Below are 24,290 nucleotides of genomic sequence, written 5' to 3'. Positions count from 1 at the left end.
CAGATTAGAGAACTGGGCAAAAACAAACAAGATGAATTTTAACAGGGAGAAATGTAAAGTATTGCACTTGGGCAAAAAAAATGAGAGGCACAAATACAAGATGGGTGACACCTGGCTTGAGAGCAGTACATGTGAAAAGGATCTAGGAGTCTTGGTTGGCCACAAACTTGACACGAGCCAACAGTGTGACGCAGCAGCTAAAAAAGCCAATGCAATTCTGGGCTGCATCAATAGGAGTATAGCATCTAGATCAAGGGAAGTAATAGTGCCACTGTATTGTGCTCTGGTCAGACCTCACCTGGAGTACTGTGTCCAGCTCTGGGCACCACAGTTCAAAAAGGACACTGACAAACTGGAACGTGTCCAGAGGAGGGCAACCAAAATGGTCAAAGGCCTGGAAACGATGCCTTATGAGGAACGGCTAAGGGAGCTGGGCATGTTTAGCCTGGAGAAGAGGAGGTTAAGGGGTGATATGATAGCCATGTTCAAATATATAAAAGGATGTCACATAGAGGAGGGAGAAAGGTTGTTTTCTGCTGCTCCAGAGAAGTGGACACGGAGCAATGGATCCAAACTACAAGAAAGAAGATTCCACCTAAACATTAGGAAGAACTTCCTGACAGTAAGAGCTGTTCGACAGTGGAATTTGCTGCCAAGGCGTGTGGTGGAGTCTCCTTCTTTGGAGGTCTTTAAGCAGGGGCTTGACAACCATATGTCAGGAGTGCTCTGATGATGTTTCCTGCTTGGCAGGGGGTTGGACTCGATGACCCTTGTGGTCTCTTCCAACTCTATGATTCTATGATTCTACAAGGCACCACCCAACCATCTTAGGGACTCCACTCTGGATTTTTGTAGGGTTTACTTCTCAGCATAGGTGCCAACTCCCTGGGGTCCTTGGTGCCCGAGCATCCACAAAATTCCCCATGAAGGCACTGGGCGCCCACAAATTTCTCCTGGTATGCCCCGCGGAGGACCTTAAGGTCCACAAATAACAACACTTTGGAGGTTCCAAGCCGCAAGGTGGTTAGATTGGTCTCAACTAGGGCCAGGGCCTTTTCAGTACTGGCCCCAACTTGGTGAAACGCTCTGTCACAAGAGACTAGGGCCCTGTGGGACTTGACATCTTTCCGCAGGGCCTGCAAGACAGAGCTGTTCCGCCTGGCCTTTGGTTTGGACTCAGTCTGACCCTTATGTTTCCTTCCCCTTATGGTCTTGATTTATCAGCTACTTTAAAATGAGGCTGCATTTTAAATTGCATTTTAACCTGTATTTTAAATTGGGTTTTTTCCTTTTCTTTCCCCCTTCCCCCCCAATTAAGTTTTTACTGTGGATTTTATTGGTGTTAGCCACTCTGAGCCCAGTTCTGGCTGGGGAGGGTGGGGTATAAATAAAATTTATTATTATTATTATTATTATTATTATTATTATTATTATTATCATCATCATCATCATCATCATCATTATTATGGCACCCACAGCCCCAGGCACCCACAGGCCAAGCTGGCACTCCTGCTTCTTAGTTTTTTCTTCTCTCAAAGATGTCTCACAAGGCAATGGAGGTTTAGGATGAGAGTTTTCCTTCTCCTATAAATGAGCTTCTCCTATAAATGAGCTTCTCCTATAAATGAGACCCATCTGAAATTAAACCCTTGATATTAGGTACCAACTGGGTTTGTTGTATAGTCGTTTAGTCGTGTCCTACTCTTCATGACCCCATGGACCAGAGCACGCCAGGCACTCCTGTCTTCCAATGCCTCCCGCAGTTTGGTCAAACTCATGCTGATAGCTTCGAGAACACTGTCCAACCATCTCGTCCTCTGTCCTCCCCTTCTCCTTGTGCCCTCAATCTTTCCCAACATCAAGGTCTTTTCCAGGGAGTCTTCTCTTCTCATGAGGTGGCCAAAGGATTGGAGCCTCAGCTTCAGGATCTGTCCTTCCAGTGAGCACTCGGGGCTGATTTCCTTCAGAATGGATAGGTTTGATTCCTTCAGAATGGATAGGTTTGCAGTCCATGGGACTCTCAAGAGTCTCCTCCAGCACCATAATTCAAAAGCATCAATTCTTCGGCGATCAGCCTTCTTTATGGTCCAGCTCTCACTTCCATACATCACTACTGGGAAAACCATAGCATTTACTATGCGGACCTTTGTTGGCAAGGTGATGTCTCTGCTTTTTAAGATGCTGTCTAGGTTTGTCATTGCTTTTCTCCCAGGAAGCAGGCGTCTTTTAATTTTATGGCTGCTGTCACCATCTGCAGTGATCATGGAGCCCAAGAAAGTAAAATCTCTCACTGCCTCCATTTCTTCCCCTTCTGTTTGCCAGGGTAGGGACCATCAACTGGAGCATAAGTAATGAGAGAGCAAGCATTAAGTGGCTTTCAGAGCAGTGGGTAGCTAACCTGTGGTCCTTCCAGGAGTTGCTGGATTACAACTCCCATCATCTGTGACCACTGGCCATGCTGATGTAGTTGATGGGAGTTGGAGTCCAAAACCATCCATAAGGCCGCCAGTTAGCGACCCCTACTTCCGACAAGAGGGACAGGCTTTCTCTTAAAAAGAACTAAGTAGTGTATGCTGAGAAAGGCAGAAGATTTTGTGGTGGGAAAGTGACCCCTACTGGCCAGATCTGAGAGCTACAGGTCTTCACAGACTGCTGTCTTTGATTCCTTCAACATTGCCCCCAATTGTCATTCAGGCTGCAAGCCTATTTCAGGGGGTAAGCTGTGAGGGTACCCTCCATATTTTATGGACAATGACCTCCATCAGTCTCAGCCACGATGGCCTACAGGCAAGGATGATAGGAGTTATAGTCCAAACCTTTAGGAGGTTAACATGTTGGAAATGTCATGCAAAAAGCAAAAATGAAATGGGAGTGGGAAGCAGACAGTGATGATAATCTGAAACCAGAATAGTTAGTCAGTGCTTTTTTCTTTTTAAAAAAATGCTTACTCATTTTTCTACTCATATCGAAATACCGCCCCTCAATGAGGCCAAACTTAGATTCACAAAATGTTTTGGGGTATGTGTACCCCTGCGTCCCCCCAGAAAGCACTGGTTACAGTGAACAATTAATAGGGCAGGATTGGTGGAAGCATTGATAAGCCAAACAACACATGTAGAGGAGTAACATTTCAATTCATGCCACAGGTGACCAAATTGAATTGCCTGATAATTTCTAACTCAGCAGTTGTTCACACTGGAGTTTCCCTTTGTTTAAGGATATTCACCTTCAAGCCAGTTTCAAGAGCATCTCGGTAGGCTGAAATTCTCTCCTACCAGCTTTTGGGTGGCGCAATTTCCAATGTCATTCTTGTGTCCATTTACTCTTCTGCCTAAAAGAGTGACCTGCTTGTTATTGCTAAATAGCTGTGGGGGCCGCTGTCTGTGAGTAGAGGCCTACAAGTAGGAAATGTAGGCCTACAAGGACCAGAATGGATTGACATGTACGCCCCAGCCCTGATTTAATGGGCTAGCCTCTTCTTCTGTGATATCATTGCCCATGCACCCTCAAATGAAGGCGCAATAGGTTGTTGGGCGCAAGATCACAACAATGTAATAATAATAAATTTTATTTATACCCCGCCCTCCCCAGCCAAGACCAGGCTCAGGGCGGCTAACAACCAATAATAAAAACAAGTTGATTAAAATACAACTTAAAAAACAAGCTTAAAATGCAACATTAAAACATTAAAATGCAGCCTCTTCACAGGAGGAGAAAGGAAAAAAGAAAGAGGAGGAGGGAATCAAATTGATTCTAAGCCAAAGGCCAGGCGGAACAACTCTGTCTTACAGGCCCTGCAGAAAGAAATCAGATCCTGCAGGGCCCTGGTCTCATGAGGCAGAGCGTTCCACCAGGCCGGAGCCAGTGTTGAAAAGGCCCTGGCTCTGGTTGAGGCTAATCTGACTTCCTTAGGGTCCAAGACCTCTAGGGTGTTGCTATTTATGGACCTTAAGGTCCTCCATGGGGCGTATATTCCATATATACTCCGTATATACTCTGTGGGGTATACGGAATCTGCAACAAGGTACTGCTAACTAAAACATGTCCTTCTAGTGGTGCAACGATAAAAATCATCTTCTGAGGCCCTTCTTTGTGTGCCTCCTCCTTGAGAGGTCTGGAGGGTGGCAACACAAGAAGGGGCCTTCTCTGCAGTGGCTCCCCGTCTGTGGAATGCTGTCCCCAGGGAAGTTCGCCTGGCGCCTTCATTATACACCTTTGGGTACCAGGCAAAAACATTCCTTTTTAACCAGGCCTTTGCTTGATCTGATTGACATCTTTTAAAAGGTGGCTCTTTTTTGAGGGGTGGGGTGTGTTACTGGGTGGTTGTTTTTATTTTGATTATATCTATTGTGGGTTTTTATGTTGATCTTTTCTGTGAACTGCCTGAGACCTCCGGGTATAGGGTGGTATATAAATTCAATAAATAAAATAAAAAACCATGAGCACATTTGAAAAGCTAAGCAGGATACAGTTTCAAAATTGGATGGAGGACGCAAGTTGCGATACCTGCATTGCAGGGGGTTGGACTAGATGACCCTCAGGATCCCAGTTCTATGATTCCATGAACCCTACAGTGAAAGGGCCAGGAGGAGTTCTTGCCCCTGACCAGCCAGTGTGGTGTAATGGCCAGGGTGTTGACCTAGGACCTGGGAGACCGTGGTTCAAATTCCCACTCAGCCATAGCAGCCAACTCCTAGGGCCCAAGGTCCCTTTGACTCCCCCAATTAAAATATTTGAGGGGCCTGCCCCCCCAAAAAAAGTTGATGGGCATTGATAGACTAACAGGAAGGATCCGGAACCAACGTGATCAAAGATTTACAGAAGATTGGATGAAATTTATTGAATATATGCAAAAATTAAGTGATAATCAGATAACGTTTGTAAGTTTTAAGGAAGCTCTGTGAAGAGAAAAGGTAGGAATATTGTTAGATTGTAAAAAATTAATTAATAATATGGTGAATTTAAGAAATGTGGAGAAAGTGAGTACTAGGAAGGTTTTTCAGGCGGGAGGAGGGAAGTCAGTAAGGAGGAATTTGGATGTAAAAAAGATGTTTTGGATGTATAATTTGTTATGGAAAAGAATAAAAAATATATTTTTTAAAAAAAGTTGATGGGCATTGCCATTCAAATGGTGAATGTGCACTGCATCTTGTGATCGATTATGTGAGGCGGTGCTTACCTGCCCCCCTCCCCAATATTTTATTCAAGTTGGCATCCTTGCACTCAGCCATATAGCTGAATGGGTAAGCAAGGGCTAGGTACAATCTCTCAGCCTAGCCTACCTCACAGGGCTGTTGTGGGGATTCAGTGAGGAATGGGGGACCATGTACACCACCACCTTTGAGCTCCTTGGAGAAAAATGTGGGGTATAAATGCAACCGACCAACAAATCAATCATCAACTGATCAGCCCAGTTGTTTTAAAAAGTTGAGGACTCGTGAATGGAGCAGCTCTCCCGCTGGCGTCTAGGGGGATAAATGTATCAGGAGCCAAGCAGGGTTTTTATTTAAAGCAGATTTTCCAGCTGTGCAAACTCCCCACACTAAAAGGGGGGCGGGAAGGCAAACAAACAAAAAGTGTGCTTTGCTCCTTGGCTACACCCTGAATCTGCACTGGCTTCTCCATGGGAATCAATAGTTCTAAAGCACTATACAGTGATGACTCACTTTTGAGTCTGCCTAAGCTCAGTAACTAAGAGGCACGAAACCAGGAGTAATTTAAAGGTATAGCAGGGTTTTGAGCTCTAAGGCAAGTTTTTGCTCTAGAACTAACCCTTAGCACTTGTTTTTATCCTCTTTTCCGTTTCACTTCTTAACTCCTTTTAGCGCTTCGTTTTGTTGTTTTAATTTATTGTTTTATCTCATTGTTTTATTGTTCTAACTCCCCTAAACTGCGAGGCTGCATGAAGCTGGGCTGGGCTGAGCACTTTGCTAGGCAGTGCCAAACGCAAACAAGATACTAGTTATAAATTAAGGAAGAGAAACATCTTGATTATCAAAGGTATTTACAAAGATGTGATGCAGAGATGAAGGCAAAGAAGAGGAAGTTGCGGCCCAAGAGAAGAAGTTGTTTTAAAGCTTAAAGCAGTTTGCTTTAAGCGTGAAAACTGAACACTGTCTGCCCTCCTGCGATTGGTGTACATGCTGTTCCCATTAAGTGCATCCCAAACACATATGCTTATCATGTCTAATTCCCCCCATTTTTCAAGCTGTGCATTATCCAGCTGCACAACCCCCACCCCCAATACACACTTTGTGTCCCACTGCACACTAAACACACACACACACAAACCTTGGGTCCGAAGGCTATTTTTCTGTCCTGTTTCCCCTTGAAACAGCCTTTAATGAGGGGGAGGTCAGGAGAGCATTTATTCACCCTCCACATGCCCTCGAGTGATAACCCAGGCAGCAAAGGCAAACCCTCTCTTCTCTCTGCCCGTGCCACGTGCAAGTTGCAACAAAGGAACTTGATTCAGCCAAGTTAAATGTGCCGCCCCCGCCTCAGTCACAGAGTATCAGCAGGATGGAGCAGGAGAATAAGCTGTGTTCTCAATATCGAGGTGCAATTACCCAAAACATTCTTCTGTGGCTCCCATAAAAGGCAACTAGCGCAAGGCCTGTGCCAAGCGAAGGGAGAGGAGGGCTTGCAAGCAGGCAGCTGAAAGGGCTGGGGTCAGCTTTGATAACAGTCCCTGTGTAGTCAGGTACGTGGAAGTGACATAGCACTATGAGGAACCCTCACAATCATAGAATTTGTAGAGCAGGAAGGGACCCTGAGGATCATCTAGTCCAACCCCCCGAAATGCAGGAATCTTTTGCCCAACAGGTGCTATTCCACAAAATATTTGCCTCTGATGCTCATGGGTAGCTCATGGCATATTGGTTGCATGGTGGACCACAACAGCTTACTCCATGGGTAGGCAAACTAAGGCCCGGGGGCCAGATCCGGCCCAATCGCCTTCTAAATCCAGCCCGCAGACGGTCCAGGAATCAGCGTGTTTTTACATCAGGAGAATGTGTCCTTTTATTTAAAATGCACCTCTGGGTTATTCTTGGGGCATAGGAATTCGTTCCAATTTTTCCCCGAAATACAGTGGTACCGCAGGTCACGTACATTTCAGGTTACATATGCTTCAGGTTACAGACTCCGCTAACCCAGAAATAGTACCTCTGGTTAAGAACTTTGCTTCAGGATGAGAACAGAAATCACACGGCGGCGGCAGGAGGCCCCATTAGCTAAAGTGGTACCTCAGGTTAAGAACAGTTTCAGGTTAAGAACGGACTTCCAGAATGAATTAAGTTCTTAACCAGAGGTACCACTGTATAGTCCAGCCCCCCATAAGGTCTGAGGGACAGTGGACCCCTGCTGAAAAAGTTTGCTGACCCCTGGCATTACGCATATGATGTTCTCCTCCAAATTATTGCCTTCCTACATTTTCCCCTCCCTCAGTCTGGATTTTCTCATACTGAACACCCTCCAAATGTCCCTATTTTCCAGGGACATCCCTGATTTAGAAAAGCTGTCCCAGTTTCTGATTTGATCCTGTTGCAGGAAAACCCCCCCCCCCAATCATTCGGTTTGTACAAACCTGACACACACACACTCCATACGCTATGCTTCTATTATAAATTCATAGAAAATCAACCATACATCGGATCTGCACCGTTCCACTTTCATTTTACTCCATGAAGGAAGGACTACAAAATAGGGAAGGTTTGATACAGGGCAGCCATAATCCCTTGAGCATACCAGCACATACACAGGAGCCCTGCCCAGTTGCTATGCCAACCCTGATGGTCCTAGACAGAAGACCATCAAGGTCACAAAGAACTTGCATATAGGAATGGATTCAGCACGGACTGGAACAAAGGACAATGATCAGATCTTCCCTCTGGGGGCAGGAAACTGCCAGCTCCCCTTTGTCCTCTGGAAATGACTCATGGGGAGGGGGAAAGGAGGAACCAGCCAGGTGACAAGATACTCAGGTTACCTCCACAACTCCTCCCTCAACCCCTCCTTTTTGTGATGTGTCAATGATGTAGTCATGATGTAGTTGTGATGTAGTTCTAGGGGTGTAGTTTGGGGGATTAGTAACTAATAAAAGTTGGGGTCTTCTTTTGTTCTGGGCTTCCATTTTGTTTCACCTGGTGGCAGGTGGGAGTCCTGTTGCGACAGTCTTCAATAAAGACCAAGCCTACTGGCTGCTGTTTTGCTCTGGTATTCCTGGCTGGTGTCCTTGTTTTTTTTGTCCAAGGGAGCCCTCGGATTTTTCCGTTAACAATCCCAGAATGGGGGAATGCCCAGGGGTTGTCCTCTTATATACCTGCTGGGATTGACAAGGCATCTGACCCTCACCTGAATCTCATAGCTCTCCTGCAGATGCCTCTGATTGGTTATCATTTAACTCTCACGGGAAATAATTAGCATCACACGTCATGTGCATGGAAGCTGCCAAACCAATTAACCAACTAGAAGGATAACTGCTAATAGCATCAGTTTTCCTATACTGTAACTTGATAATGGTGAATATGGGCAGGCCTATGATTGCACTGATTTGGAGGAGAAGGGGAAGAAGAGCTTGCTATCCACATTACATAACAATGCAGACGAGTTCTCATTTACCCCAACCATGTTATTGCTCCTCCTAACCATGAACTCAAGATGGTGGGTGCACCTCCACTGTAGCCAAAAGGAGGGCACTGAGAAATATTACTTACTATGCTTGGGGGAACTTGTGTTTCTTGTTCCAGATCAGAAGGATGCAGCAGATGAGGCCTCGCTGCAATATCCACACAGAACCTACCGTATTTTTCGCCCTATAGGACGCACCGTCCCATAAGGCGCACCTAGTTTTTTTGGGGGGAAATAAAGGAAAAAAATTATTTCCCCCCCAGGCGCGGGGTTGGGGAAGCCCGAGCTTCCCCCGACCCCAGCCCCCAAACAGGCAGCTCTCTGCAAGCCGTGGGAGCCCAGTGCTGGCTCCCGCTGCTAGCGGAGAGGTCCGCGAAGCCTGGACGCGCTGAGCTCAGCGCGCGCAGGCTTCAGCATGCAGGCACCCCTCCGCCAGCAGCGGGAGCGCTCCCGCTGCTGGCGGAGAGGTCCGCGGAGCCTGGACGCGCTGAGCTCAGCGCGCGCAGGCTCCAGCATGCAGGCACCCCTCCGCCAGCAGCGGGAGCGCTCCCGCTGCTGCCGGAGAGGTCCGCGAAGCCTGGACGCGCTGAGCTCAGCGCGCGCAGGCTTCAGCATGCAGGCACCCCTCCGCCAGCAGCAGGAGCGCTCCCGCTGCTGCCGGAGAGGTCCGCGAAGCCTGGACGCGCTGAGCTCAGCGCGCGCAGGCTTCAGCATGCAGGCACCCCTCCGCCAGCAGCGGGAGCGCTCCCGCTGCTGCCGGAGAGGTCCGCGAAGCCTGGACGCGCTGAGCTCAGCGCGCGCAGGCTTCAGCATGCAGGCACCCCTCCGCCAGCAGCGGGAGCGCTCCCGCTGCTGCCGGAGAGGTCCGCGATGCCTGCATTCGCCCCATAGGACGCACCCAGATTTCCCCTTCATTTTTGGAGGGGAAAAAGTGTGTCTTATAGGGCGAAAAATACGGTATAAAGAAAATTTAAAACACATGGGTTTCCCCCAAATAATCCTGGGAAATGGTAGCTTACAGAGCTGCAATTTCCAGCACTCTTAACAAACTACAGTTCCCACGATTATTTCAGGGAAGCCATTCGTCCCTGCCTCTGCCCTGCCTCCCCTCCATTTTTCCTTTCTCCTCTCTACTGAGGCCCTCCATAGAGAAATGTTTGGGGCGGGGAGAAACTGGGACAAGAGCTAGAATGATTCAACTGAGAATACTAAATAAACCATGGAATATAGACTGGCACTTGATGTATGTGTGTGTGTGTCTTTGTGTGTAATGCACATGGAGGGAATAGCTGGCTGGAACCCTAAACAGAAGCAGCAGAATGCACTGCAACATTTTGTTGCGGGTCACATTTGTGATTTACCACAGACGAAGTCCCCACTTTGAAGCACTTACCATATAGAAATCCTCCTTCTCCTTTTGGGCTCACAATTGTAAAAGCATGAGACAAAAGGAGCTGGAAAGAAAGAGGAAACTTTGCACAATCTGGAAGAGAGTGAAAGAAGGAAAGAGTGGTAAAGGAATTAAAACAAAAACAGAAAAACCTGAGAATAGGTGCGCGGGGATAAGAAGAAAAGTCAAATCAAGAGGGAAATACGAGAGAGAGAAATTGGTTTTTTAATTTATGAAAGTGAGATTGGGAAGAGGTCAGCCGAATATTGAGAGGGAGAGAGTTTGCCGTGTAAGGGGCCATGAGAGAGAAAGCATGTAGAGGAAAAACAGCACAAGGGAATGCAGGCTTAATGAGAAGATTAGTATTTGATGAACAGAGGAACGGAGGACAGGAACAGGGAGAAAACAAGAAGCAATGAAGGGAGATAAGGAGGAGTGAGATCATGACAAGACTGAAAGGTTAAAAGAAGACGTTTGAATGTGATATGGAACAATAGAGGAAGCTGGTAATGGGAAACAGATAGAGGTGAAACACTCCGAAAGAAAGAAAGAAAGAAAGAAAGAAAGAAAGAAAGAAAGAAAGAAAGGCCTAAATGAGTAGAAGGGTTGAAAACAGAGATAATAGGTTTAAAGTGAGAAATTGAAAACTAGACAAAACACTGCAGTACACAAGAGAAAATGACGGTCTGTATTTAAATTTTAGTAGATTTTTTTTTAAAAATGATGAATACAAATTCTGGAAATGTTATATGGCAAAAATGTGAGCAAACAAAGGGGGCGGGGAACAAATCACTGGTAAGACCCAAATGCTTTGGCCACTTCCAACCCATACATATAAAACGCTACAATGCCACTTGAATAGTATTATAAGAATTTTAAGGTCTTAGATATATAATAAATGTTCATAAATGTACCAAGCAAACATGTTGTTAGACTCTTCCTCTCACAGAGCTACAGTTATCTGAGTGGCTTAACAGTCAATCCTGGAGGAGCATCTCCACCCCCATCGTTCAGCCTAGACACGGAGCTCCAGCTCTGAGGTCCTTCCGGCAGTTCCCTCATTGCGAGAAGTGAGGTTACAGGGAAACAGGCAGAGGGCCTTCTCGGTAGTGGCACCCACCCTGTGGAACGTCCTCCCGTTCAATGTCAAGGAAATAAACCACTATCTGCTTTTTAGAAGACACCTGAAGGCAGCCCTGTATAGCTTTCTTATATTTTACCGCCCAGAGTGGGTCAGGTGAACAGCATTTAAATAATAAAATTATTATTATCACTTATCCCTCTTCTGAGGGAAATCTGGAAAAACGGTAGGTCTGTGAGGGCAATGGCCTAACGACTCTCAGCAACCTTAGCGCAGTGCAGCCCTCCCAGGATTCTTTAGGTGAAGCCATCAATGTCAAAAGTGGTATTGCAGCGCTTAAAATATAATTTTGTGGATATGGCCTGTGCCCTGGATGTACAGTGGTACCTCGGGTTACATACGCTTCAGGTTACAGACTCCGGTAACCCAGAAATATTACCTCAGGTTAAGAACTCTGCTTCAGGATGAGAACAGAAATCGTGCAGCGGCAGCGGGAGGCCCCATTAGCTAAAGTGGTGCTTCAGGTTAAGAACAGTTTCAGGTTAAGAACAGACCTCCGGAACGAATTAAGTACTTAACCTGAGGTACCACTGTACCTGAATCCGTCCTGAATCTTCCAGCTTCACTGGGCATCCACAGGTTTTAGGGTTAGGAGCGAGAAAGAAACCCTTCTCCGCCGTTCTCCTTCTCCAATGCCATGCATGGCTTTATAAACTTCTGTCGCGTCGCCTCTCCCTCCCCTCCGATGTCTTTGCCTGCCTCCCTCATTCCCCTTTCCAACGTCTTCATTCTCTCGCTCCCAGGCACTCGGCTCTTCTCTCTTCCTTCTTGCTCTCTTCCTTTCTTTTGGCCGCCTTCCCTTCCAGCAACCCAGAATCCTCCAATCCTGGCCTTTCTCCCTTCCTGCAAGTGGAGCTCTTCTTCACCTCCTCTGTCATCCGCTTGGCACCTTCTGCTGGTGTATTTAAACGCCTAATTAAAAACTCCACACTCTCGTTTTTTTCTCTCTTTAACAAGCAGGCGTCTTTTTTCTCCTTCTCTTATGTGTCTTTTACTTGTAACTCTGAAAGCGAGGTCTCTTGTTTCTTAGTGTATGTATGGTGGGGTGGGGAACCTTTTTTTTTAAATTCTGAGGGCCACATTCCTTTCTCAGGAAGCTACTGAGGGGCCACATGCCACTGGTGGGCAGAGCCAGGGGCAAAAGCAACCAATATTCCTGTACTTTTCCACAGTGGGCTAGTTTCCATACATACTTGCATATATGCCTACACACACACACACACACACACACACACACACACACACAATGATGTGAAGCAAAAACTTACTGAGTTGGACCCATGGCATATTCTGTGTTTCTCACAGTGCACTCTTATATGTACTTTCCTGGTAAATAAACACTGCTGGACTCCAAAGGGCTTACATCCGAGGAGAATTTGTGTAAGATTATGCTGTGGGTTAAACCACAGAGCCTAGGACTTGCCGATCAGAAGGTCGGCGGTTCGAATCCCCGCGACGGGGTGAGCTCCCGTTGCTCGGTCCCAGCTCCTGCCAACCTAGCAGTTCGAAAGCACATCAAAGTGCAAGTAGATAAATAGGTACCGTTCTGGCAGGAAGGTAAACGGCGTTTCCGTGCGCTGCTCTGGTTCGCCAGAAGCGGCTTAGTCATGCCGGCCACGTGACCCGGAAGCTGTACGCCGGCTCCCTCGGCCAGTAAAGCAAGATGAGCGTCGCAACCCCAGAGTCGGTCACGACTGGACCTAATGGTCACGGGTCCCTTTACTGGAATCCCAGTCTAACATTGGTGTGTTTTTAAAGAGTCCTTTCATACATGGTTTTTATCATCATTTAATTAATTCATTACTGTCCTGAGAGCACCCCCCACCACAATCACGAGGCAAAATATGCTTTCGAAATTTAACATTATCATTTGTTTGTTCCTCCATTCAAAACTGTATTTGTATGCCGCTTTTACACACACACACACACACACACACACACACACACAATTGCTCAATGCACTTCACAACAAAGGAAATATGAATGTATTTCAAAATCAAGCAGCACAAAAACATAATAGTAATAACAGTAATAATTTTGTTATTATTTGTACAGTTTCACCCTGGTCCTCGAAAGACCTCTCCTGTGACGTTGCTTACAGTTCCTCTCCCGCAGCAACTTTTTATGTGGCTTCCAAAGACAGGCAATGGGGTAGCTGGGAATACCTCTTCCACGATGTTGTTGAAAAGGATGGCCACGACTCTTAGCAGCAACTTGTTACGGCCTGAAACAATGCAGCCAGGGAGTGCATGACATCAGTCGAGCCTGGACCAGCTTGTTTGTTAACAGCTAAGAAGAAAAGAAAGCTGCGTTACATCAATCAGGCCATTGGTTCATCCAGCACAAGTCCCACACTGCTGTTTCAGGAGGCGTGGAGCCTGCAGGCACCTGAGCCACTGCGTCACTCCCAGGAGAGACATGTGGCTCAGGTGCACTGCAGGCCCCAAGGTAAGTGCCGCAGGGGTGTAGGAAGGAGGTGGGGGGGTGCAGGCGTTGTATATGTGATATAACATTGTGCCACCAGATGGCAATGTGGAGTCCCATTTTTCTCTACCAGTTTTCCCTGTTTAAATGTACACTTTAAACTCAAATGCTTCTTTGATGTGTCTAGATGCAGCCTAAGTTCATCTAGCTCAGACAAAGGCTCTGCCTGAAGATGTCTCCGCATCTCTCTCCGCCCATCCTTTCTGAGATCCCTTAAAATGTTGGAAAATGACCACTATGTTTCCTCTCCCCACCCTTCCTCTTTAATCTCTCTTTTTCTTATTATTATTATTATTATTATTATTATTATCACATTTATATCCTGTTTTTCCTCTGTGGAGGTGAGAGTCATTTATATGTGGCTTCTCAGTCTACTTACCATCCATGTCCAAACCTGCTCATCTTCAGAGATGGACCACAATTCATGTTTTCAGGGCCAGAACAAGACATTTTAGCACCTGAGGTGAACCACAAAATAGCACACACACATGCCAGGGAAGAAGACCTATATCAGGAACAATCCAATCCAAATAACTTTATTGTACTAGCCATTGGCCATGAGAAATCTGAATCAAAAATAAATACAAGCAAAAGGGATGTTGTGCCACAAATAATAGTCTCTATTGAGACCTCTGCGTTTCCCTTACAGTTCAGTGCTATATTGTCCAAGTCTTCTTTCTGATCTTTTTGGCTGCCAAGCAAAAAAGTGACTTTGTGAGTCACTGAAACGTTTACATTGCTAAGAAGCCATAGGACCTTCTCTGCCAGGGAGAGACATCTTTCCTGTACGGATGGATGGTAGGGCGAGAAATTGCCTGGGTCCAATGTATAGCGGGCAAGATAGTAAATAGTGCAAGATGTCTTCCACCTGCGTTGCCCACATATACAGAATCTGTGTTGGTATGGTACCCTGTGGTATTGTCTGTCTAGGATGGCGAAGAGCGTAGCTTGAAAATGACGCTCTGTAAAAGTGAATCTTAGTGAGGCTGGCTGGAGATTCGGCAGGTAACTGGTTCTAAAATGAACCGTTTTTAGTAGAGGGAACAGGGGAGAGCATTTAGATGATTTGGTTGCTTTCAGATCACGTAGTGATTCTGTCCAGAGACACCAATCCCTTAATGATAATTTGTCTGTGTATATAGTCTCCTCTAACTCATGGAAATAATAAGAGTTCAAGTTACGTTGGATGTTAGATTGACACCATCGGTTGTTCTCCAATTCGGCATAGCACCGGGCTGGCAAGCGCTCACATGGCATGGAGGACAGCCTTTTCAGGTAATTAAATCAGCTGTACAGTCAGCTGTACCAGAGAGAATAAAGATCTACATTGGGAAGCCCGTCCTCTTCGCAGTTTTGACTTCTGGATCATTGAGTCACCTAGTAGCTCTCTGCTGAATCCTTCCCAGCTTGTCCCACAGTATACTTGGAACTGTGCTGTGCAGCGTCAATCGCATAACTCCGAAGAGATGTCTCCTTCCCAAAGCCCAGCAGCTGATAACCAGGTACTGTGCTGTCCAGAGTCGATCTGAAACATTTCCAACGGGGACGTGTATATATTGGTGAAAATCTCGCTTCCTTATCCTGCCTTTCCCAAACCCCACCTCCCGCTCTGTATAGTTTCTTCTCCCTCCCTTCACTTCCCCAAACTCCATAAAGTCTCCCATCGCACATCTGAGCTCAGCTAAGCTGGCCTCGAGTGCTCTAGGGGTCAAAGGGTCGCTGTGGAGGCAGTGGGGGTCAGTGTATAGCCATCCCCGGGTCAATAGGCAACAGATCACACTCCGATTCCAAATCGGGACTTAAAGAAGACAGAGAACTGGGGGAATCCATTCAAGCTAATAACAACCTTGTCAATCAAAACAGGCATGAGAAATACTGAGGAAAGAAAGAAAGAAAGAAAGAAAGAGGAGGAAGCCATACCCTAAGCAGAGTGGGACAAGATGAAATTCTGCCCAGAAAATACACCCCTTCTCTTCCAACCACCATTTCAAAACTTTAAAGAGAATTCTCAACAATATCTTGCAATATTCTCCCCCCGCCATTTTATTTTAAAAGGTACATTCTAAATGGGAAGGAGATGTAGTGCTTAGAAACAATTAAATCTCTAAATCAAAACTGGACTTTAATTGTACCGATTGTAATTCTTCTGCACAAATTTATTTCAGGGGCTGATTTAAAATACGGTATATCCGCCCTCAAAGAGATAAGGGAGGCTTTGCATTTTACAACATTAGTCTTTAAAAATGTGTGTTGGCACTTTGAGGACAGTTTCAGTTCTGCAGATGCCAAACAGTACACTTTCTTTTTGTTTCTGGTTTTTTTTAAAAAAAACCCACAACTATAAAATCAAATGAAAGTAAACAAGGACGTACAGATCTGCCTTATATGGGAATGCTGCATTATGATGCATAGGAAACAAGAATCACTCCCCCCCCCTCAAAAAAAAGTATTCTCCCTTTGGCTGACTTCTGTTAAAACATACAAAACTCATCAGTTTAACAGAAGTCCCGACTTCTGTTAAATCATACAAAACTCATCAGTTCAACAATGATAGCAATGTCCTGAATTCTGGAAAACCAATTTACTAAATGTCGCACAATTTGTTTGAATTCTAAATTGCTTGATGCATTTAGACTGCCATTCTCAGAGCACTTACTAAGAAAAGTCCTGTTAAATCCAGTGGAACTTAACTTCTATTAAGGCATGTTTATTTCTCCATTTAGAACATATTTTAATAAAACATTTGTTACCTTTTCAGATGCACAGAAACACCTAAAAAGAAACCAAGGCACAAAGCCTCAGTTAACTGGAAGGGATACAGCGACAAAGTGCATTCTGAATATAAGAAATTGGGAGTGGTGAATGGGAGAGAATACCGTGTGATGGAAGGAATATTCCCTTATGACAATTGAACATATGGTTTAGAAAACTTCTAAACTGTCTTCCCACCCAACCAGATGCAGGCAGTCAAGAATCCTGGACGAAGATGGAAGGGCGTTTTCACAAGTGATGCAAACATCTGGGTCAGCAAGTTCCATTTGTTCATCAAATTAAGATGCAAGGTCTGTGTGAAAGCACTTGCAGAGATACATCTGTGTACGGATCTAAATTTTCATGATGGAAATAATAATAAGGCACCATCCATCTGGAAGTTCTCCTGCAAAAGCTCTCCTGCAACTCCCATTCATTTCAGTTGTGTGCAGGAGCGTGCCTGCTCAGGAGAACTCTCTAGCAGACTGGGCCCAAGGTTCAATAAGAAAATTAACAGGGTGTCGGGGGGAGGGGGGGAGGAATACATTTTCATCTGGACTGTCTCAGTATACAAAGTTGAGGAACACTACCTCTGAAGTGAATGCATTTTTCTAGTCTATATAAGTTTTTCATTTTACGTACAGACATGGGAAATAAGAAAACAAAGAGTCCCAAGGCGATCTAACGTGTCTCTTGTGAATACAACCCAGGTAGTGGAGAGCGATCAGGACACTTTTAGGATTCTGTTGTAATTCAAGTTATGGAACAAAGATAACTTGTTAAAATCAAATTGATGATTTCAATGGAATAAAATGCCTTAGACGTTTCACCCGAACCTTTGCATTCTCATCTGTCTGAGTTTATACACAGAAACCTCAAAATACAATTTTCACCTGAAAAAAAAAGAGTTGCAAAGAGAAAGGTCTGTTTTTATCATTCTTCATAATCTGCAAGCCTTCTCTTGCAAAAATAAATGTTTCTTTCTATAAGAAGCTGAGGCAAAGCTTCTTTTTTTTTAAGCAGAGAAACAAATCACTGTGTAATATGGAAAATGTCAAAGGGAGGCAGAAAAATGGTACAATTTTTCCCCCTGTCTTGAAGACTGATGCATGAATGTTTTTCCTTGGGAATGTACAAACTCATTCTTTTTAAAGGCGGGTTGCTATCATTTGGGGAGGGGAAGGCAGAATAAAGCTATTTCTGTTGGGAACTAGAGGAAAATACAGAAATGAATGAAGATAAAAATAAAATCCTATTGGAAAAAATGGGGGGGGGGGAACCCCACAGAATTTAATGAACATGGCTGGATTTTATATATACGGTAGAAGTATTTATGCTAGTTATGGAATTCGATTTGGTTATGGAAAGAAGCTGAGCTACATGGACACAATTAAGTCCATCCCCCCCTTTTATTCCCTTCAGGGGATCTATACAGAAAAGTTTCTCGAGTATACAGCCAATTGTTTATGAAATGGATGAAAGGTGGTGGTGGTAGTTCACCCATATGCTATTTTGTCCCTAGCATGTACACTTGGAGTGCCTGAGGTTTCGTATGGGGTAGCCATCTCCATGCATCACACAGTTACTACTGGAAGCTTTTCCTCTTCCTGCCAAACGTTTCTGCACAACAAATCTAACGGATCCACCTTCTGGAATCCCTTTTCCAGGTGCAGACTGCATTCAGCAACATCTGGACAAATAATGAGGCCATTAAACCTGATTTTATATATTTCAAGTTGATGTCAGCGTTCAACCCATTTTGGATAGACATCGCAAGACCGTTAAGGAGGGCTGAATGCTGGTATTCACGTTTGAATACTGACCGAATTTTGTGATTGTGGATTTTGCAATGTAGCTTCCTCTCTCAGTGGGTGGGGGCGGGGGACACACCCGCAACACATTTAGGAGACTGTCCATGTCCACAGTGGTGTGTGAAAACTTTGGCTTCACCACTTAATCATCACCCCCACCTCAGACAAAGCCTGAATATGTGTGAACTGCTATTCATCTCATAACTCCTGCCTCTCTCTTCCTCCCTTCCCCACTATCAAACTGCGGGTTGTAAGCTCCTTGGGGCAGGGCTCTCACCTAAATCTCCAGCTTTTTTGAGGGGTGGGTGCTTTATATTACTTTGCAAGGTGCCATGTAATTTGATGGCTCTATAACAGCAATTCACCAGCCGCCGGTCGTCTAGAGTCTTTGGACAATTCACCCATATTGTCTTGGCATATTAATATCATCCAGACTCATTACATGTTTGGATACTCACTGTAGCAAACACATTACAATTCTAGTAATGAATTGTGTTGTGAGGTGCAACAGCCCAGAGAAGAGAGCTCTCATTTGGTTGAGCTAAGATAAAAATAAAAAGGTTTTACAGAGCAACCTTACACACATATTCTCTGAGGAGCAAATCTCATTCACACACATGAAGCAATTAAATCTGAAACTCTTGCTCCTATATTAAGCATTCAGAGAACAGAGTGCCAGAGTGTCTTGATTGCCAAACTCATTTATGATTAATGTTGTTGTTAAGTTTTTCTTGCCACCCTTCATAGGAAGATAGCAAAGTGGTTTACAACATAAAAACACACAATGCAAAAGTCTCAAGGCCACAATCCTTTACTCACCTGGGAATGAATATCCTTGAACTCAATAGTACAGGATTGCATTGTGGATCCTGAAAAGGACTGCAATTGATTCTGAAAGTGCCTGCAGAACTGAATTTGATACTAAAAAGGACACTTGGCAAAGCTTTCAAACTACCATAGAGAGAAGGAGGGGGTGTATTTCAAAGCTTTCTCTAAACAGGGTTTGTATGTTAATTTTTAAAGCTTGGGCAAGTGTTTCCATTTCAGCTGAAGTTACCTTTCCCCCCTGCATGTAGGATGCGGGTGGTGCTGTGGTCTAAACCACTGAGCCTCTTGGGCTTGCCGATCAGAAGGTTGGTGGTTCGAATCCCTGTGACGGGGTGAGCTCCTGTTGCTCTGTCCCAGCTCCTGCCAACCTAGCAGTTCGAAAGCACACCAGTGCAAATAGATAAATAGGCACCGCTGCGACGGGAAGGTAAATGGTTTTCCGTGCTCTCTGGCAGTTGTCACAGTCCTCTGTGTGCCAGCAGCGGTTTAGTCATGCTGGCCACATGACCCAGAAAGCTGTCTGTGGACAAACGCCGGCTCCCTCGGCCTGAAAGCAAGATGAGCGTTGCAACCCCATAGTCACCTTTGACTGGACTTAACCATCCAAGGTCCTTTACCTTTCCCCCCACCCCATGCACTTTAAGTCTCACTGCTTTGGCACAGTCTCCTTTGAACTGAAATGACATAGTTCAATGGAGCTTCCATGTAGGGGCTGAAGAGCTAGATGCGTATTTTCCTCCTACCTAGCAATTCCCTTTTCCTTCTCTTCAAGCAAAATGCACGACTTCCTAACACCAGGCTTTGATATCCATGCAAAGCTTCCATTGGATCTAATGGCACCAAATTCCGTGTTAAGTGTTTACAGAGCTACAGCCTCAATCTTCAAGGTTTCATAACAAGAAAGTGCCCTCCTAGGAGAGGGAAACCTCAGTGGGGAGAGACTGAACACAGCCCTCCAGGCCTCTCTGTCTGCATTTGCCTAGCTAGAATGTCTCTTGCTTGTCTTGACGAAAGTGTAGAAACTTTCTCACTTTTGCAAGGGTGCCATGTAGCCTACCACACGGGGCTACGCATCACACCCATTGCTCCACCCACTTTTCCTTACAGCCCTGCCCATCAGGGGCATGTAGCTCCTAAAAGGCTGCCAAGCTTGAATACCTTTAAAAAATAAATAAAAAACAAACAATAAAATCATAAGAAAGTAAACAAGGACATACAGATCTGCTTTATATGGGGATGTTGCATTCTGACACATAGGAAACGAGAATCCGTTTCCCCAAAAAAGTTAATTCTCCTTTTCGCCTCCTTCTGTTTTAAACGTACAAAACCCAACAGGTTTCCAATGGAGGAAAGTGACCCTAGAACTGAAAATAAATAAATAAATCCCAACCCTGTTCTAAAAGCAGAGTTAACTAACCAAGGGATTGTTTCCTGGCTTCCTTCTGATCTGAGGTTGTCAACCTGTGACTGAGCCATACCTCTTCAGACATCGATCATGTCAGAGATAAGGCTATGCTGTATTTCCCCCCGATGTGAAGTTTTCCATGGGAAAGGGGTTTCATTTGTTTTTGGGGAGGTCTGGTACGGAAGAGCATTTAGGTGTTATGAGCCACCCGCCCTCACCCTCTGAAAATAGTCCAGATACAGGTTTTCCCAATTTCCTATGATTCCCATAATTATTAATTTTATTTCCAGAGTGCCCTTGCGTCCTGCAGAAACCAAGTCCGAGTCATTGGGAATTCCCAGAAAGGTCTAAAAAAATTATCTGGGTGTTTTTGATGAATCTGGGGATGAGGAAAGCATTGTCACTGCAAACCACACTGGTTTAACCTACCTGCTCTGGGCAAGATCCAGACACGGAGCAGCTGTTCCTTTGGAATATCTTAGCAGAAAATAGTTTAGAAAAACGCCCTGCATTTAGCCATTTTAATTAACGCAAGAGAATGTAGACACAGTTTGAAGGGATGAAATTGGGGAGGGGAGGGAGAGAACATGGAAGATGCAATGTTATTTTTTATGATACTGAAATTGACCGCATGTGTACTTTGTGCAGAACTCTGAACTGGAGGGTATTAAAAATAGCACCGTCTTCTTTGGCAAGATGCAGCTGCTTGCCTCAAGGTGAACTCTTTCAAAAAAGGAGATACATTTCACGCGCATCTGAAACTTCCCTCATGTTGAAACTTCCCAAATCCAGCCCCGACAGCATTTTGAAGCTGAGTCTGACATCCAGACACATCATGATGGATAAAACTGTCCAGTAACTTCTTATTTATTTTTAAGTTCAAAACTTCTGGGACTTTCTCTCTACCTCATCCCTTATCCCTCTGACAGGAGGCATGCTTTTATAATATCCTGCAATTGGGAATCGTTTATATAAAGGATATGAAACTTTTTGCATACCCCTTCACGTGATGAAGAATGAGAAGGGAGATCTTGATCTATTGATAGATCTCTGGGAGATTTGAAGTAGATTGGAGATATTATTAATGGCTGGATGGATGGCACAGCCACCCCACCTTTTTCACAAAGGAGCTCAAGTTGGCATACATGGTTCTCTCCCTTCTCATTTGATCCCCACAACAACCCTGTGAAGTAGGTTAGGCTGAGAGGCAGTGACAGGCTCAAGGTCACCCAGTGAGATATATAGTTGAGTGCAGGGATGCCAATTTGAATAAGATATTGGGGTTGGGGGCAGGTAAGCACCGCTTCACATAATCTTTTGTGTGTGTTTTTTGGAGTTTGATTTATTTATTAACATTCTTATGTTACATCGGTAAACATTATCACATTACATCACAAGGCTTATTCTAATATAATTTTCAGCATGTATACAAAGTTCATATACCTAAAGAAACAAGGACAAAAAAGTATTCCAAAATCATATATGTACCAACACATTGGACTTCCTGTCTATCCCGTTGTATATTCCTTTTTTACAAATGAGTGTACTCTTATTATTGTATATTTCTTTACATTTTATCTAATACATTCCTATATCAATATGTACCAGTCTGCTGACAGCAAATCCAAGGAACGTGCTGCCCTCTTGTGCCACTGTCACCGCACTTCCACCTTGTTCCCAAAGCAGTCAGTCACTCCCCCTTTGTTCCTGATGTAGATCTTCATTGCCCCCCCCCCCCCCCGTTCTTGATGTAGGACTTCACTGGCCCTTTCTTCCCTGGCGGGTGGGTGAGGCACTGTTTCGTGGTTCGCCTCAGGTGCCGCAATGTCTTGAGTCAGCCCTGCCTATCTCAAATCAACTCCATATGTCGGGAACCCAGAAGCTCAGGGACAGAGGCAGGGATTTGGGGAGATGTGTGCAAATGAGAGCACAGTCCCAATTGGCCGGGAAACTGGGGACAATCTGCTGCTCGAAGGCCGGGGAGGCAGCTGTCGTGTGCATATGCCTCAGTTCCACCATACAAGTTGCACCACGACCCTTTCACGCCCATCAATTAACTTGCAGGGCAGGAGTGTATTGATTGCCTCCCCTATCACAACAATCCTGTGAAGTTGGCAGCTATTGTTCTTATTTTACAGATGGAGGCAATGAGGCTTATAATAGTCCCCCGCTCCCGTAAAGGCAGAAATCTACTTGACAACCCATGTTTACCACAAATCTTAAAATCCCACTGCTTTTCAACATGTAGCATTCTTCATGTTCGAGATTTTGTTCATCCTGACACAAACCCTGCAAAAAGAAGCACCTCTGTTACACCCATTTAACAGACCAAAAGACTGACGCCAGGAGACCCCCTGGCCATCATTCAAGGCCCCGGATGCTACAGCACACTTTGAATGGCTAGTGATCCTCAGGGTCTCTTCCAACTCTTACGATTTTATTATTAAAATGTGGCACTGAGATCTAGACTCGGGACTCCAGAGGCAGTACACACCCAACAAATCCACAGCTCAAGCAGTGTTTTAGACCACATTTCTCAAATCCAAAGTTACCGGAGCAGTCTATGTGGAGAGGTGCCTTAGCTGAGCACAAGAAAACCAGCTGGTGAGCCAGAGGTGAAGCCCAACTGCTTAAAAAAGCTAAAGCAATCTTAGGTTGCATAAAGCGAAGTGCAATATCTAGATTACAAGAAGTAATCTAGCGCCATTTTGTTCTGTGCTTGTCAGGCTGCCTCTGGAGTCCCGAGTCTAGATCTCAGTGCCACATTTTAAGCAGCACACAGACAAATGGGAATATTGAGGGTGGGTGGGACTTGGAAAACAAGTCCTCTGGGCCATGGCTGAAAGAGCTGGGAATGTTTAGCCTGATGAAGAGAAAGTTAAAGGGAGAGATGGTCATGGCCCTTCACACATCTTTAGTGTAGCCACAGAGAAAGTAGAATAATAAAATCGTAAGAGTTGGAAGAGACCCTGAGGATCATCTAGCCCAGTGGTTTTCAACCAGTGTGCTGTAGCATCCTGGGGTGCCTTGAATGATGGCCAGGGGGGCTGCAGGCAACACTGGCCTCTGTCCCTCTTTCCTTCCTTCCCTCCCTGCTCTGATTCCCTCTGACGTTTCTGCCTCCCAAAGGTTTGCACAGCTCTTTATTGCAGCAGCCCTGGCTACAAGCTCCCCAGGTGAATGGTGCCTCTGGGTGGCACCTTTCTTTGGGGTGGGGGCAGCTCAAAGACCAGGGATGGCAGCGGCTGCCCGGAGGTCTCCCAAGGAGAGGGGAGGAGGCTGAGGGAACACTTCACAAGGGAGGGTGTTCAAAAAAGGGTGAGAGGCTGCCAGCTGTGTTCAAAAAAGGGTGAGAGGCTGAGCCCCACAGAGGTGCCGAAGAAAGAATGTACAGTACTACCTCGGGTTACATACGCTTCAGGTTACACACTCCGCTAACCCAGAAATAGTGCTTCAGGTTCAGAACTTCACTTCAGGATAAGAACAGAAATTGGGCTCTGGCGACGCGGCGGCAGCAGGAGGCCCCATTAGCTAAAGTGGTGCTTCAGGTTAAGAAGTTTCAGGTTAAGAACGGACCTCCAGAACGAATTAAGTACTTAACCCAAGGTACCACTGTAGTTGGTTAAGGGAGCCATGGACTCAAAAAAGTTGAAAACCTCTGATCTAGTCTGACCCCTTGTAATGCACAAACATGCAGCTGTCCATGATGGGGATCGAACCTGCGACCTTGGTGTCATCAGCACCACACTCTCACCAAATGAGCAGACTTGCTTTCTGCTGCTCCAGGGGACAATGGGTAGAAATGACAGGAAAGCTTTAGACCAGGGGTCAGCAAACTTTTTCAGCAGG

At 45.3% G+C, this 24,290-nt stretch overlaps 1 long non-coding RNA gene across 1 annotated transcript; it reads left to right on the top strand.

Moving 5' to 3' along the window:
• Nucleotides 1-13,457: 13,457 nt before the first annotated feature.
• Nucleotides 13,458-17,224, top strand: LOC310662033. The gene is made up of 3 exons (XR_014504211.1): nt 13,458-15,148; nt 15,510-15,701; nt 16,405-17,224. It is a non-coding gene; the product is annotated as an uncharacterized lncRNA (long non-coding RNA).
• The last annotated feature ends 7,066 nt before the right edge of the window (nt 17,225-24,290 follow it).

The sequence above is a fragment of the Podarcis tiliguerta genome, assembly GCF_965153285.1.
Source record: "Podarcis tiliguerta genome assembly, chromosome: 13".
Lineage (NCBI taxonomy): Eukaryota > Metazoa > Chordata > Lepidosauria > Squamata > Lacertidae > Podarcis > Podarcis tiliguerta.
Note: the sequence above shows the minus strand (reverse complement) of the source record. Positions and strands in the feature narration are given on the sequence as shown.